Here is a 17,642-nt window from a genome sequence, read left to right on the forward strand (position 1 = left end):
AACATATGTAAATGTTACTAGTAGTATGTTACTACATACTAGTAGTATCAATACGGTGATACTACATATTAATATGTACTGTACTAGTAGTAACAAAAATATCTTATTGTTACTAGTAAATTATGTAACTACTTTACTATACTAAACTAGTATACTAGTATACTACTATAGTATAGTATACTAGTAAACTAGTAGTAACTAGTACTAGTGGTAAAATATGTAGTATCAATACATAATATTTTTTTTTGATATGTAGTATCAATACATAACATACTACATATCAATATGTAGTATCAATACATAACATATTACTACTAGTATATTACATACTACATATGTTATTACTACATACTACATACTAGTTACTACTAATTACTACTAGTATATACTAGTAGTAACTAGTATACTACATATTAACATATGTATTATTATACGTAATGTTATATACTAGGGTTAGTAGAGTAATTTTACTCTTTCCAAAAAAAATTTGGACTAGGAAGTAAATATTTTTTGGCGCTGGACTAGCCAGTAACCCGGATCGGGTTTTCTGGACTAAACAGAAAATCCCTCTTCCCATTATGCATAGACAAAACCGGACCGGGCTTGGCCGCGCACGGCCCAGAACGAACTGGAACAGGACACCACAGGCTGATTTTCGTAAAAATCAAACAAACAACAATTTCTCAAAAAATCAGTGTCTGATAACGAAATTAAAGTTAGTTTTTTCGTAATATATATCATCACGAATAAAATTCATGGAGTTTAAATGAAGAATAAGGCATTCAATTTAATTAATTTCTCTTTTTGGTTGCTTGTCGGTCGGGCATACTCCGGTAACTCGGCAACTCGTTCTTGTTATCTAATGGGCCTAGCCATTTTGTTCTCAATCTCAGGATCCGTGACCTGTGAGAGCTAATCTCTGGTTTACTAATTTGTTTTCCTTTAGCCGTACTTCTAAACCGCTCATTATGCTAAGTACCATATAATGCGTCTATTATATTTAGATAAGGGAAGTTCATCTATCGATACAATTTCACCATCTTCCTTTAGACTAATTGGCCATGTATGTACATTTGAAACGAATTGGCCACTTATACTTAGATAATTACCGCACATGATTCTTTATCCTCTTGGCTTTTGCACTTGATATTCACAGAGTCATATTTGGGATCAATTGCTCTCCAACACAATTAGCACCTCCTAAAGGCTAGCTAGTATTATGGCCGTCAACTTAACAGTTGGGATCAATTTTATGAGTACCGTGTTATAGTGACCTTGGCGCGTTTGTGGTATGGTTTATACCGCTCATTGTGTATCAGTATATACCTAAATTTTCATTCACACCCAGAGATTCTTTATAGTACTTTTTTATTTTATTTTTATACATGAAAGACGTACAACTATAGGTGTAAAACGTATTGGCCCAGCACAACCCAGCCCAACCAACGAAATCACGTGTTCAATGTGCTATGTGCCTTGATGTGTTGTGTCGGAGATTATGACGTGCCGTGCTAGAAGGCGTGCTATGCTGGGTTGTGCCAGAAAAATAAACGTGTTATGCCGTGCTGTGCACATTTATCTTATATTTTCCAATACAACTTTTTTCCAAATATTTAGGTATTATATATGGTATTATGAAAATAAGTCAACATAAAGATAATAAAATGTCAATAATTTGCTAGAATAATGGCGCTTTTGTGAAATATACACAAAATGTGATGTATTATGTCATATTTGTGTAGTATTTTATACATATTAGGACGTGCTTTCGTAACGTGTTGTGTTGTGCCGTGCCACTGCTTATCCGTGCCGCATGCCGTGCTGGGCTACTATACCGATTAGTTAAACTCATCCCATCCCGTAAAACTAACGTGTTGTGCCATGCTGGGCTAAGTCACATGCTAGGCTGGGTTGTGCTCAAATTTTAGCGTGCCGTGCTGGACCGTGTTCGTGCTGACACAAAACAATTTACAACTCTACCCATGATTACCTCTTTAGTGGAGTTGATGGGGAACCATTGAGCTTTAAGCTTGAACTCAGAGATTCTTTATTTTGTTTTTAGGTTGACGTAAACTTTTTGTGTATGGTTATGCCAGATCGGAGAATCAGTGGTATACTCAGGTGTAAGTTGAAATATTAATGTTTCTCATTTTGACCAAAGGACGGTAGAAAAAGCCAAAAAGAAAAAAGAAAAAAAACCAACATAAAATTACCAAAATACAAGTGTAAGGAAAATGTATATACTAAATACAAAACGTAAAAAATTGTTAATTCAGAATATTATTTTTTCCACTCATTTGAGCCCGTATCATTACTAGAATTGCTGCCAAGTATCCGATTATACCTGGATTAATTTTGGTTTTAATGAAATTGTTTTGAAATTAGGGCTTCTTGATGAAAATAATCTCAACGTTTGACATTTTTTACTTGATCCAATCATGCGTTTCACTTTAGGTTGTACTATTTTACTAGGTTAAATTTGGTCTTGAGTGAATTTTATAAAAGCTCTAGTTTCTCCTTGGACAATTTCTTAATTTTGTCATTGTTCAAAAGATATTCGACTCTTCCATCACATTTCTATACTATAAATTAGAAATGGTATCAAGTAATTCTTGATCTAAAAAAAAAATGTCCGACTTCTGATTCGGAAACATAAAAAATCATATATGTAAAAAAATTGAAAATACTCTCTGAATATATAAACACATTCATTTGCCGTTAACTGCATTTATCTGTAAGTATTTAACCTCTAAATGAATATCTTTTCCGGATCCAAAGGGTATTCATTTCTAAATGAATTTCTTCATTATTCTTTGTTTTCTAGGTTAGTTAGTAGATTACTTTAATTTTTATTATGTTTTCTACTTATCTACACCGTTTTGGTGGTTTTATCTACTCTTTTGAGATTTATTTTTGCTTTAATGGCGATTTTGGGTTATTGGGTTGGGTTCTAAGATCAATAGTGATGCTCTCCAACGACGAAATCTCCATCTTTGTTGTCTCCCACGACGAACTATTCATCGGAATCTTCATCATCAACTTATCCGGCAACAAAATCTTCATCGATGGTCTTTTTGACGACGGAAGCTTCATCACTATTTACAAGAGATTTGAGCAAATCACTCCTACTTTGAGAACATTTCTTTCTAAAGAAGAAAAAAAAATTAAATGGTTGGAATGTAATTCCGAGAAAAACCATCCTTCTTTTGATTTAATCGGATCTTATTCATACTTGTATTTTTCTTATTTTGGTAATCCTTCTCTTTCTCTTGAATTTCTCGGTATTGTACTCTTACGATATGTTCTTGTTACTTTGTATTCTCTTATTTTCGATCTTAAACTCATTGTAACCTTGATATCCCATTTATGAAAAGATTCATTGTTAGAAAAAAAAAGGTGAGGCACAAAAAAGGGGCTTACTATTTCTAATTTTAACCGGACGACGGTAAAAAGGAAATGACCGACTTACCGAAACACAAGTGTAAATACAAAATAAAGCGTAAGAAAAGGATAAAATTTCATCTCCTTCCATCTTGTCAAACTCTCTTTTTCACTCAGTTGAGCGGTTAACCGAAATAAAACTAATAAATTATGGGTATCGAGGGATCATTGATCACGAAAACTAAATCAGTCAAACATAGAAGACAAGAGATTAAAGTGGTTCGGCACTAACGCCTACGTCCACTGACAGAAACCCGCAGAATGAATTATATTGATCTCCAGACTTAGTGTTCTGGGATGTTTTACATTTACAAGATTGATCCTATTTATAGTTGATAGGATATGGACCTAGAAGATAAAGAAACAAACCATATCTTTGACTAGGTGAAACTTATCTATCTACATTAGAGGATTTACTAGCTGACTTGATCTTATAATCTAGAAGGTATTGTTAGAGACTTGGTCTTCTTGATCTATAATGCACCGTATATTCCAACACCCCCCACAAGTTGGACACGGAGAGAATTGAAGTGTGCAACTTGGACAACATCTTGAAAAGAAACTTTGTATACTTCGATAATGATATATGATCTTCTTTCACGGACCTTAGCGGCTGAACTTTATGAGCCGGCTTTCTCATGTAATTAAAGCCTGCAATTTGATTGTTCTTCTTCAATATCTTCCTCCATATCTTGTACTTGGACTTCGAAGATCACGCTTGAGACGAACTGGATCTTCAATTAAGACACACAATAATGAGGCAAAACGAGCATCGAACTGCTGAAACAGGTCTTGACTTGATTTTGAAATTTGCCTCGAGTGACAAATACGCTCAAAATATCTTTGCAGTTAAATGGCTTGGTTGGGATTGAAAAATATATAGGGTAAGTCAGTGAGTTGGCTTGACTGCAAATGTAAACAAATCCAAAAATGGTTTACAAACGTATGATATGAGAACTTATTCCTTTTGAATAAGGTTTGCTGTGATCATGGGATCAACCATGAGAAACTACTTATGATTGTAGTTAAAAAAGAAATGAGAGATTATACCAACAAGGATGATTATAAACAATTATTGGAATAAAATCAGTTTGGATGAGATGTAAAACGGATTTTGATTAAAAAATCAGATTTGATTAAAAGGAAACAACAGTTTAGATTCACAGAAACGATGCAGAGTTGATGACTGCCAATGCACATGATAAATATATATATATTTATATTTTTTTATAACCACATGAAGAATAAAACAGACATAAAATGATCATATAGAGATCAAAAGATAGATTAAATATCTCACAGGAGCAAGATGGGATATGGTCATATTGACATGAGATCACCAAAGATGACAGAGGAGGATTCTCAATCGAAAATGGTGTTGCGAGTTAATGATTTGATTAATCAATCAACAAACTTATAAGGTACGAAGACTTCATGTTCTGATACATGAACAATCAACAACAACGTACATCACTTTAGCTTTGTACCAGTAATGATTGGAGCAGTTCGGAATTGAAATTGCAAGTACTGGCAAGCTTTGCACTCAATGATTATTGCTAAACATGAAACACCTGCTAATAACTCCAAACAGTGGAGGAACTAAACCCTGAATTAGGTGTTGATAGAAATCGAAACAACCTTAGGTTATGTTCGATACCCAGAAACTCAGATAATGAGTTTGATTACAAAAAAAATAACAGTTAGTCCATGAGATATATTGTAACTGTTTAGGAGAGTTTTCTTGAATGAAAAATGATTTTCAGAAAGGTTCCGAGAAAATCCATAGAGAATGGATTATGATTGTGATGAATATATTCCCAAAAATATGGAACATGAGCAGGACAGAGTCGTATAGTTGATAACAACGATGACCCATAACGAAAGTTTAAAAAAATTGACTTCTTGAAGAACAACCAAAAAGGTTGTATGACTCATCTGAGTTAATGAGTTACTGAATTCCCATTGGTCATGGAAATTGATTAGAACCAATAAGTCAATTGATTTAGATACTATTGCATAGACTTGAGAGCATATATTGATGCGATCAATAGTTTTGCAAATAAGACAACACTCAAAAAAATAAATTAAACTTGATGAAAAATACCTTTAGTGCTAGAACCCACGAACTTATATGCAAGATCGTGACCAACTCTCTCTGTTGATTGCTTGAGAGAAGAAAGAGTATCGACTATTTTAGATTGGCAAAAAAAAAAAAAAAAAACGTTTGTTTATGCGAAAACCAAAATCTTAATTTTGTTGAGGAAGCGATTTGAGCGGATCTCCCCGCTCTGATACCATAATAAATTATGATATCGAGGGATCATTGATCACGAAAACTAAATCAATCAAACATAGAAGACAAGAGATTAAAGTTGTTCGGCACTAACGCCTACGTCCACTGACAGAAACCCGCAGGATGAATTAGATTGATCTCCAGACTTAGTGTTCTGGGATGTTTTACATTTACAAGATTGATCCTATTTATAGTTGATAGGATATGGACCTAGAAGATAAAGAAACAAACCATATCTTTGACTAGGTGAAACTTATCTATCTACATTAGAGGATTTACTAGCTGACTTGATCCTATAATCTAGAAGGTATTGTTACAGACTTGGTCTTCTTGATCTATAATGCACCGTATATTCCAACAAAAATGTTGGAATATTTTCAACGCCGCTAACCAAAGGGGGGTCCTGAAGGTTTTATTTGGCCGATAAAAGCCTGTTCGAAAATTTCGAATCCAAAAGACACCATTGATGTCTGTTGATGAAGGAACCTGACGTTTCGTGAATAGAAACATGTTGGCGAATAAAAAAAAAACCTATTCCCAACAGGTGCAAAACCCTTTATAAATAGCTTCTCCCAGTTTCGTTTAACATATAAGAAAAATCAATCTGTTTTCTCTATTTAAAAAAAAAAGCATCATCAGAAATCTCTTTGTGTGTTCTTGATTGAATCAAGGGGTACAAACCTTGAATTCAGTTTTCGTTGCAGGGCTTTCATTGTATCCTGAAGGCAATATTTCGCATACCTGTTGTAATCGCCAATTGTTATTGGGAGGGTAGAAATATTTGTCTAAAAGAAATTTATACAAGCCTTGAAAGTTTTGGAGTGCAACAATTTCTTCTCTGTGTCATTCATCCTTTGTGAAACCCATTTTTTTCCAACAGTTTTTAGACAAATATTTTCTGGCAATTGAGGGTGAATCTTCGAATTCGAATGCTACTGCTCAATCTCTGCAAGTGATGAACCAAACCTTTACTCGATTGGAACGTTTTGATGGTGAAGGTTTTACCCGTTGGCAAGAGACTGTGAAGTTTTTCCTGATCACCATCAAGTTGTGGTACATACTTGAAGATGGATTGGAGGAAATTCCTGCTGCAACTGACAATGACACTGAGGAATTGAAGGCTAGACGAAAGCAGCGTCAGGAAGATGATTTCATGTGTCGTGGTCATATTTTGAATGCTCTGGACAAACATGTGTACAATGCACATCGGGGTATTGGGACTGCAAAGGGATTGTGGACTGCGCTTGACAACAAATACAAGATTTCTGAAGCAAGCAACAAGAAATTCCTGATTTGCAATTTCATGGATTTTAAGATGGTTGACAGTAAGTCAATCATTGCCCAGGTCAGTGAACTTTTACTCATAGTTAATCATCTTAAGGATGCTGGAATTGATCTTGTTTCTGCGTTTGTTGTTGGGGTTATTATTTCTCGTCTCCCCCCTTCTTGGAATGGTTATAAGAAGAAACTTAAGCATGCTGAGACTGACTATGATTTAGAGGCCTTACAACGTCATCTTCGCATAGAAGAGGACTCTCGTAAGCGAGAACTTAAGGATAGTCCACATTCTGAAAACCATTCTAAGGTGAATAGCGTAAAAGAATCTAAAACACCGAATTCCTTGAAACCTAAGAATGATACTCAGTTTAAGAAGCATCCCAACAAGAAGAGTAAGAAGAAGGGCGCTGGCGGCCCTTGCTACTTCTGTGACAAACCCGGCCATTTTGCTCGTGACTGTCGTCTCAAAAAGAAACAACAGCAGAACCAGAAAAAGGAGGCAAATATGGTCGATGACAAACTTGTGATCGTGGTGCAAGCCGCCAATGCTGTTGCTGAAACTGGGGGTGGATGGTGGTACGACAATGGTGCAACCATCCATATCTGTAAGGATAGAAATCTTTACAAGACATACGAACCGGTTAGTGGAGAAGGAAACGATGTTGTCTCCGCAAACGGTCAACGCAGCAAAGTTATTGGGAAAGGCACTGTTGAACTCTCGTTTACTTCGGGAAAGACTGTGACTCTTACTAATGTTTTACATGTCCCTGACATCGTGAAGAACCTTGTTTCCGGCGACCTTGTTATGAAGGCTGGATTCAAGACGACCTATGAGTCTAATAAGTTTGTGTTGTCCAAAAATGGTGTGTTTGTTGGACAAGGATATGCTTGTAATGGGATGATTAAGCTTAATTTAATAAATAATGGTTCTTCTTATATTGTTGACTCTGTTAATTTATGGCATGGTAGATTAGGGCATGTGAATTATGGTTCTCTTAGAAACATGAATCGATTAGGCTTGATTTCTGATTGCAATTTTGATCATGCTTCTAAATGTGAAATATGTGTGCAAGCAAAGATAACTAGAATTTCCCATAAGTCTGTAGTACGAAATTCTTCCTTACTTGAATTAGTACATAGTGATGTGGGTGATTTGCATGGTTCTGCCACTCGTGGTGGAAATAAGTATTATGTCACTTTTATAGAAGATAGTACTAGATATGCTTATACATATTTAATGAAATCTAAGGATGAAGTCTTTGATAAATTTAGGATTTATAAAGCGGAAGTAGAGACACAATTAGAGCACAAAATTAAGATTTTACGTTCTGATCGTGGTGGTGAATACTTTCCTACTGAATTTAATTCCTTTTGTCAAGAGCATGGTTTAGTTCATCAACGTACTGCACCTTACACACCTCAACAAAATGGTATGGCTGAAAGGAAAAATAGAACTTTGATTGATATGGTTAATTGCATGCTTATAAGTTCTGGTTTGCCTAATTCTTTGTGGGGTGAAGCTATGTTGTCTGCATGTTATATTTTGAATAGAATTCCTTTGAAAAAGAAGAGTGTTTCTCCTTATGAGTTGTGGTTTAAGAGGAAACCAAACTTGAGAAGACTTAAAGTCTGGGGTTGTTTAGCATATGTTCGAAAGCTTGATCCCAAAAGACCAAAGTTGGGAAACAGGGCTTATAAATGTGCTTTTGTGGGATACTCTCTTAATAGTATCACCTACAGATTTATAAACCTTGACACTTTTGAGATTATAGAATCTGTAGATGTGGAATTCTTTGAGAACTTAAATAGGAACAGTTCTCAAATGCAACCCATGGAGAATCCATTGTTACCTGATCTAGAACCTATGGAGATTGATAACAATGATGAAAATCCCTCTCCTACTCATGACAATGATATTTCAGTGCCTACTGAAGATATCGAACCTAGAAGGAGTAAGAGAGGAAGGATTGAGAAAAAGCCTGATCCAAACTTTATTTATTACCTTGTAGAGGCAAATAAGAATAGAATTCTTAGTGTTAACCAGTATGTTATGCATACTGATGATGACCCTAAAACTTATGCTGAAGCCATGAGTTCTAGAGATGCAAATTTCTGGAAAGAAGCCATCAATGATGAAAAGCATTCGCTTTTGACTAACGGGACTTGGGTATTAGTAAATTTACCTCCTGGTGCTAAAGCAATAGGAAGTAAATGGATATTCAAGAGAAAGTTGAGAGCTGATGGTGAAGTTGATAAGTTTAAGGCAAGGCTAGTTGCCAAGGGTTATAAACAAAGACATGGTATTGATTACTTTGATACATATGCTCCTGTTGCCCGCATCTCATCCATTCATTGCTTGATTGCACTTGCTTCTATTCATAAGTTGGTTGTGCATCAAATGGATGTCAAAACTGCTTTTCTAAATGGGGATTTAGAAGAAGAGATATATATGGAACAACCTGAAGGTTTCATATTACCAGGCCAAGAGAAGAAAGTTTGCAAGTTAGTGAAATCTCTCTATGGTTTGAAGCAAGCCCCTATGCAATGGCATGATAAGTTTGATAAAGTAGTTTTGTCATATGGTTTTGTGGTGAATGATGCGGACAAATGTATCTATAGTAAGCATGATAGTTCTGGTTGTGTGATTCTCTGTTTGTATGTTGATGATATGTTAATCTTTGGGTCTGACATATCTGTTGTGGAAGAAACAAAGAAGTTTCTTAGCTCTAACTTTGATATGAAGGATTTAGGAGAGGCTGATGTAATCTTGGGAATTAAGATCCTAAGAAAGGGAGATGAGTTGGTTTTAACTCAATCTCATTATATTGAGAAATTTCTCAAGAAATATGGTCACTTTGATGACAATCCAGCACCTACTCCTTTATACCATACTATCAAGTTAATGAAGAACACCGGCCGTACTCATGCTCAACTTGAGTATTCTAGTGTTATTGGGAGTCTTATGTACGCTATGCATTGCACAAGACCGGACATAGCCCAAGCCGTGGGAATATTATGTCGTTTCTCAAGTAATCCAGGATATGAACACTGGAAAGCAGTTTCAAGAGTTATGGCTTACTTGAAAGGAACAATAAATTTTGGTTTGCATTACCAAGGCTATCCCGCTGCACTAGAGGGGTACAGCGATGCTAACTGGAACAATGTAGAATCAAATTCCAAGTCAACTTCTGGATGGATTTTTACATTAGGGGGTGCTGCTGTGTCTTGGAGTTCCAAGAAGAAGACTTGTATTTCTGATTCAACAATGTTGTCAGAATTGATAGCTTTAACTGATGCATGTAAGGAGGAAGATTGGCTTAGAAACCTACTTATGGAAATTCCTTTTTGGAAGAAGCCAACTCCGGCGGTCTTGATTAATTGTGATAATCAAGCTACAATCTATAATGTCTCTAATAAGACTTATAATGGAAAGTCTAGACATGCAAGTCTTAGACACTAAACGGTTAGGCAACTACTCAAGAGGGGAGTAGTTACGGTTAACTTTATTGAATCAAAGAGGAATTTGGCAGACCCATTTACGAAAAGTCTACCAAGTTCAGTGGTTTCAATAAAAAGGAAAGAAATGGGACTAAGGTCTGTGAAGGAAGTTTGATCTCCCATAGCAGAAACCCAACCTATGTTTTGAAAAGGATAAACAAGGTTCAATGTGGTACCAACAAGTTATGGATGTGGATTATGGAGCACTAATATAAAAACTTCCCATTTCTTATTAGTGCTGGTTTCTGCAAGAAAATAGGATGGATGTAAATCCTTAATGAGTCTATGATTAGTAAAAGGTGTATCGCAGAAACACCTTCGAGACTTACCTATATGAGTATGGAAATAAGGCCGTTTCCTAAGAGAAGAAGACCGTTCTCTAAAGAAGACTCATGAACAAGGATATAAGCACATGGCCATTAACGTGCTTGGCTACAGAACACATGATTTTATGAAATCAATATGTGTGGAGACTCCGGTTTTATCATAAGGGGTACTTGGTTCAAGACTGGTTTCACCATAGAACCTCGATAAGGCTTTGAGTTTCTTACACTAAGTGAAGGTTCAAATCCAAAAAATACCTATCATTTATGTGTTGATTTCAACGATGATGCTTAATCTCAATTGTGCTTGAACTACGTTGGCTTGATCCCACTCGGGTACGTAGGCAGTCACTTCGGTGATGCAGTCACTCTGATTTAAAAGTTTTAACTTTGTTTTATGGTTTTTGAAAATAGGGGGAGAATGTTGGAATATTTTCAACGCCGCTAACCAAAGGGGGGTCCTGAAGGTTTTATTTGGCCGATAAAAGCCTGTTCGAAAATTTCGAATCCAAAAGACACCATTGATGTCTGTTGATGAAGGAACCTGACGTTTCGTGAATAGAAACCTGTTGGCGAATAAAAAAAAAACCTATTCCCAACAGGTGCAAAACCCTTTATAAATAGCTTCTCCCAGTTTCGTTTAACATATAAGAAAAATCAATCTGTTTTCTCTATTTAAAAAAAAAAAGCATCATCAGAAATCAGAAATCTCTTTGTGTGTTCTTGATTGAATCAAGGGGTACAAACCTTGAATTCAGTTTTCGTTGCAGGGCTTTCATTGTATCCTGAAGGCAATATTTCGCATACCTGTTGTAATCGCCAATTGTTATTGGGAGGGTAGAAATATTTGTCTAAAAGAAATTTATACAAGCCTTGAAAGTTTTGGAGTGCAACAATTTCTTCTCTGTGTCATTCATCCTTTGTGAAACCCATTTTTTTCCAACAAAAAACCCTAGAGATAGCATCGACATAATGAATCAGAAAGTTGGTGTTAGAAATGAGTCGTAATGAATCAGAAGTTATTCTTCCTACAACAATGGATTTACCTCGGCTCAAATTTTTGTCGCTTAGTTCGTTTTTTGTTGGGGATGGAGATTCGATTAGTATACTTATCTCAAGCTGTCCAATTCTTGAATCACTGATCTTGAGAGATATTTTGATTAGAGATGGCTATGATATGGATATTAATATTGAGTCTAATGAGCTGAAGCACTTAGAAGTTATCAATAATGACAGCGATTGGTGCCATGATAACGTGCCAAAGATCATCAAGTTATCGACTCCGAATTTGACATCATTAGTTTGCAAAAATTACATGGTACAAGAGTATTTTCTACATAATGTCTCTTCTCTAGTAACTGTTGATATTGAAATTGTTAATGACGAACCTTGGGATAACAACGATTTGGAAATTTCCGAAGAATATCCTAAGCGTATGATAAAATTCATCAGTGCATTTCATAATATACAGGAGCTAACAATTTCCTCAGCTGTATTCCTTCAGGTTTGGTCTCGTCTTAGCCATATTGGTTACAAACTCTCTTTTTTCTTTGTTGAATCTAATATGGGTAACCATTGTTACATAGTCATTCTACTACAAAATTCTATTGTTTACTTTTCCATGTTTTCAACCATATTACACATCTGCATACATGCGAATCGCTCAGTACTCTTTTACCATTGTGAGTAAATTGTTTTGAAGATAATTTTGTACAAATACTCGTATTGGTGATACAATAAAGCTTCTCATTAGGTTGTTGTTACTCACTGTTTGGATTCCTGTTCATCCGTGCTGATTGATTGACTTCCAATCTGGGGTCACTCAACATCTAAGATGGTGGGTTTCATTATAGAAGCTTAATGGAATGTTTACAAACGTTAGAAATGGGAGCGTCAACTTGTAACCTTGTAGTATAACCAGCCTTTTAAGAGTGCTTCTTCAACTAGGTCCTTGCAGTTAAATAGTTGTTCTTCTACTTTCAGCCTTGTTGGATATGTTGGAAATTCTTATAATTTTGACGTTGAACTATAAGAACATAGCGGCGTTGCTCGTGTAGAGCTCCTAGAACTCTAGTGAAGAAGATTGTGAAGCAAGACTTGGTGGTTTCTTAACCTTTCTCTTCTATTGAAATGAATTGTTTCTTGCTTGCTTACAAATGAATACATGAAATGCCTATTTATAGGCTTGGTACAACCGACCCTCTTAACTCTAGAAGCTTCTATAGCTATCTAGTCTTACGGACTCTCTATAAGACCTACTAACGTTTCTTTCACATGTTTTACGTTATGGTACTTGACCGACTCACATTCTCTAGAACAATCTGGTAGCAGTTATGCTAGGACATACTTAATTGACTCTATCAAATGACTTTACTAATTTAACCAACTCTAGTACGTTCTAGAGTGCCCGTTTTCAACATTTTTCTTCACTTGTCTAGAACATTCTAGACTATTACAAATTACATGTTCTAACAGGATACTGCCTCAGTGCAGCATTGTCCAAATACTAATTTTTTCTATCATTTATCAAGGTTCTCGCGGGAGCTCCAGACTTGATAGAGGGCCGATTTCCTCAATTTCGTAATCTTCGATGTTTGCAGTTGACTACATGGTTTACAAGACGCTGCTTGGCCACAGTAACAACCTTACTTAAAAGCTGTCCTTGTATAGAATCTCTTTATCTTACATCTGCGAAGGTAATAACTAGACTCTTTAAATCGTATTTAATCTTTAAGGAACTATTAAAAGATCACAAATGTTTTACCATTGATTACTGTAATATCTTGGATGTAGTGGCACTTCATAGCCGACAAAGATGATGGTGCAGTTGAATTATCAGTGTCATGTATTATGCCTCACCTCAAGCGTCTTGAAATTAGAGAAGTTAAAGGGTGTGATGCCGAAGTCAAATTTCTAGGACTTTTGCTGATGATTGCCCCAGTACTGGAGGAAATAGTTTTGTCTTTGGACGCATCAAGCTCAGCAGACACAGCAGGCTCATCTGATAGATTGAAACTTGCGAAGAAGTTGAGTGTGAAGCTGAGGTCACTTCCAAGATCTTCGCCAAGTTTGGCAATGATCGTCTTGTAGGCTTACTAAATGTTAGTTACTGTGAAGATGCTCTTATGTTTTTCTTTACAGATCCTTTTGAAATGATGCTGTCTATATACAAGTTCTCTAAGGCTTGTTGAAATTGAATTCTCCTGTTCTTTCTAAGCAACCTTTAACCCTTCATGGAAAGATGGATTATTCGTATGGTGGTTAGTTAGTGCGAGCTTTACAAAGAGATGGGTAATATTTAACTAAAATTCACAGTGAAAGTGAACAAATAAAAAGTCCAACACATGTAATGTAATAACTACTGTTCATTCAGTGAAGTCACTGTCTTCCCCTTAAGAATTAATATCTATGGAAAGCATTCATTAAATGGAATATTTTTTGAACACAAAGAGTTTTTAATGTACGTGCAGGGGTGGAGCCACATTGAGAGTTTTTAATATTTTTTGCATAGAGTTTTTAATATCTATGCAACTGCACCCCTCAAATGCGAGCTCCCAAGCCTAATTTGAACTAATTTATCCCCTTCCTAGTCATTTTAACCCTTATGCACCCTCTAAAATATGTGTTGATTGGTCACTTGGCCACTTATTTTTCGATTCCCGGCTCTGCCCTTGTGTACGTGATGGACTAAATAATCTCCCCCTTAAACCTCCCACTTATTTTTCGACTTCCGGCTCTGCCCTTGTGTACGTGATGGACTAAAGTGGTGGACTAAATAATCTCCCCCTTAAACCTTCCCTCTCGGCCACTCTTACTCCGGATATTTGTTGGGCTTTGGCGGACTAACCTAATCAAACCCGTAGACTAACATAATTAACTTGGTGGACTAACTTTACAAGTTTTATTTTCCTAAGGGGGCTTTTACTAATTAAGAGAAAAGGGGTGTGTGTATTTTTGAATAATCTCATTTTTCACTTATTCAGCCATTTCATTTTACCGTGATTGATGAGTGGGTAGGTGTGACGTTCTTCTGCTTGAGTTGAAACATGAAAGAATTTCGCGAAGAGCCAGAAGGGCCAAAGCACAATAAGTTTACCCATCAACAAAGCAAAGCGCATGCAAGAATGACCTTATTGTCATGGAAGCCAGAGGCGAAAGAAATATAGGATAACGTTTTTCTAACAAACTGGTAGCGAAAGGATAATCGTCTTTCTTTCTTTTTTTCATACCGAGTATCAATACAATTTCTTATTTCCAGGTGAAGCCTCAAAAGAGTTGCCAATGACGGATTTCCCGTCACAGACTGAATTAAAGAGCTAAAAATGTTCCCATCTAGGCACCTTTGGAAGGCGAGGAGTGTGACAACGTAGACGTTTCCCCGGTCTTACAGCCAGGGCTAGCTCCGTTTGATTCTATTAGATGTATACAAGCCATGTATAGTTTCAGCAATTGTGATGGCACGAGCTGCACCTGCTATCCAAGTTTTTAGGAGTATAGTCCAACTTTGTTGTATCCAAATCTGTTGTAATCCGAGTCATATGTATTCTCAGTTATTGTATGAAGTCTTGTAACAACCCTGTAAACTAGCTCTATCAGTTAGATTAGGTTTTGAATCATTCCCTTGTAACTTATATAAATACTGAATGAAAGGACTCGTCTCTGCAGTTGTGTGAGACCATAAACATACTTCTTTAGAATCTTTGATGGTATCATCTTGATCCATCCTAGGACCTAATTCATCTTCCGCATAATTTTCTTTCTCCGCACAATGGCTGCATCAATTTCTTCAACACCACCTGAAAGCCCTCATCATCAACCCACACATGACACTACATCCATTCCAACTTCAGGAAACCCTAGAATATCTGATCCATATATCATACATCCCAGTGATAATCCGGCCACTGTGTTGTTTTCTCCATTGTTGCAGGGCGACAATTATGGATCTTGGGTACGAGGAATCACCAAAGCTCTCAATGCCAAAGGAAAACTTGGGTTTGTGGATGGTACCCTCCCTCCTCCCACTGATGAACTTGCTTACCAGTGCTGGAAGAGGTGTGATGATTTGGTGGGGAGTTGGCTTCTGAACTCATGCCAACCTGACATCCGGGCAAGCTGTTTATATGCTCCTTCATCCCATGCAATATGGAAGGATTTACAGGTGAGATTTTGTATCTCTAATGCGCCTATCTTATTTAGATTGAAATCTGCTATTGCTGCCATCAGACAAGAATCGATGTCAGTATCTTTGTATTACACAAAAATCAAGACACTGTGGGATCAATATGATTCACTTGTTGCTGTCACTGAGGTGTGTATTTGTGGAGCTGGCAAGTCATTGATTGAACGCTTAGAACGTGACAGAGCCATGGAGTTTCTTCAAGGCTTGCATGATAGGTTTTCTAATCTCAGAAGTCAGATTCTGCTCATGGATCCATTCCCCACTGCTCTCCGTATCTTCAATATGGTGCAGCAGGAAGAAGAACAACAACATATCACTGTCAGTCCACTTCCAATCATTGAGTCTGCTGCTCTCAACGTCAATCGTCAGGCTCCATCCACTGCTCGTGCATCTACAAGTCATAACAAGCGACCTAGACCACACTGCGATTATTGTAACCGGCATGGTCATGTGCGTGACAGATGCTATCGTTTACATGGTTTTCCATCGTCTTCTGCCCCACCTGCCGTTTCTGCAAACACTACTGCTATTTCCCAGGACTCTCTCCCTGCTCAACATCCTGTTGTACCGGCCTTTTCAGCTGAGCAGTACTCCCGTCTTCTTGCTTTGATTAATCCGCCATCTGAAGATGTAACAATGGAACCGCGTGTTAACTTTGCTGGTAAATTATTCACTGCCTCTTCTTTTTCTGAACCATGGTTTGTCGATACTGGTGCTACTCACCACATCTGTAATTCCTTATCATATTTCACCTCTTATTCACCTGCTACCTCCTTAATTCAAATGCAACTTCCTGACGGCACATACTCAACTGTCAAACACATTGGTGAAGTGGTATTCTCACCAACTCTAAAGTTATCCAATGTTCATCATATTCCGAACTTCAAATTCAATCTATTGTCTGTCAGTCAGTTGACTCGGGCATTGAATTGTGTTGTACTTCTCACCCACAATTCTTTTATCTTTCAGGACCTGTCAACGAACATAGTGATTGGTCGGGGTGAACTTCATGAGGGATTATATCGTTTTCGGGTCTCTTCATCTCCAACAACATCGCACCAAGTTTTTTTCAATAAAACGGCATTAGACATTTGGCACTGTCGCCTTGGCATCCTAGTTTAGAACGTTTTAAATTTCTATGTACCAAGCATGACTATATTAAGTCTACTTTTTCATCTTCCTGCGATGTATGTCCTCTGGCTAAACAGACTCGTTTATCTTTTAATAAAAATGTTATTTCTTCTACAAGATGTTTTGAACTCATACACTGTGACATATGGGGTCCTTTTTTCACTCCATCTCTTAATGGTGCAAAGTATTTTCTCACCATTGTTGACGATTTTTCTCGCTGCACCTGGGTGTATCTTATGCACACCAAGGGAGAAACTTGTAAGTTTATCAAGTTTTTTTCGCGTCATGTTATTACTCAATATTCTCACAAATTACAATCCATTTCTACCGGTAATTCTCTACCTTATTTGCCAGTTTTACAGCGTATCCAATCTGATAATGGGTCTGAATTTTTGTCCACTGAATTTCAGTCTTGGGTTAATGATAATGGCATCCATCATCAACGCAGCTGTGTCCATACTCCACAGCAAAATGGCATAGTCGAACGCAAACATCG

This window comes from Papaver somniferum, unplaced genomic scaffold, assembly GCF_003573695.1.
Source record: "Papaver somniferum cultivar HN1 unplaced genomic scaffold, ASM357369v1 unplaced-scaffold_140, whole genome shotgun sequence".
NCBI lineage: Eukaryota > Viridiplantae > Streptophyta > Magnoliopsida > Ranunculales > Papaveraceae > Papaver > Papaver somniferum.